A 1,133-nucleotide genomic window follows, 5' to 3' on the forward strand; every position below is an offset into this window, starting at 1 on the left:
GGTGATCTGAGGGGGTGTGCTGGATAATCTCCGTGCGAGCAACATACGGCATCACGGCTTGATTCACATAAATGCGATCCAGTCGGGAGCCTCCTGGGCGGGGCGCTCGGTAGAGGTGGGTGTAGTCATGGCGCAGGGGATGAAGCTGACGGTGACTATCCATCATGCCTGGCCCAGCTGTGCGGAGCATTTCTGCTATGGGGCCATCTCCCCTCCGCCCATCCTCCCCCGCTGTGGAGTCCAGCGCTGGGTTTTCGACAAAGTTGAAGTCCCCCGCCCATATAAGGGTGGTGTCATTGTTTGTATCTGCCTGCGTGGCCGTTGCTGCCAGGATGTTGCTGATCAGTTCTTGCCTGAGGGCTGCTGCTCTATGAGTAGTGCCGGTGGGGACATAGATGTTGCAGACCTCAATGCAGTGTCCTCCCCAGCGAAGCAGGCAGCTCGTCAGCCGACCCTGTACACTCGGCTTATTAGGCTTGGTCTCCACGGTAGCTGTTAGGCCTTGTCGGACGAGGGTAAGGACGCCCCCCGTGTGGATGGAGTTAGACCACGTATGTATGTATGTATGTATGTATGTATGTATGTATGTATGTATGTATGTATGTATTAGACCACGTATGTATGTATGTATGTATGTATGTATGTATGTATGTATGTATGTATGTATGTATGTATGTATGTATGTATGTATGTATGTATGTATGTATGTATGTATGTATGTATGTATGTATGTATGTATGTATGTATGTATGTATGTATGTATGTATGTATGTATGTATGTATGTATGACGTTGATTACACTGTGGGCTGAAAAGCCGGGGGCCCAGGGCCGAAGCACAGCGCGGGGGGCGGGTGCATACGGCTGGTTAGTCTCATGCACTCCGCCCCCGGGTCAGGCCGCACGGGAAACGACGGCCGGCACGCAACAGCGCTTGTTTGGCGCTCCAACTAGACGGGATCTATGCCCGTTGGTCTCCTAACATAAACGAAGTCGCAACTGGGGGGCTCTTCCTGCCGACCGAACGAACCGAGCATCTCAGAGAGCTCGCTACCAGGACTTGGGCGACCGGGAGCCCGACGAGTCTTCCCGGGCTGGGGAGGTCACCAAGCTCAAAAATCCTCACGCAAAAAAG

Source organism: Volvox carteri (assembly GCF_000143455.1).
Source record: "Volvox carteri f. nagariensis unplaced genomic scaffold VOLCAscaffold_42, whole genome shotgun sequence".
NCBI classification, from domain to species: domain Eukaryota; kingdom Viridiplantae; phylum Chlorophyta; class Chlorophyceae; order Chlamydomonadales; family Volvocaceae; genus Volvox; species Volvox carteri.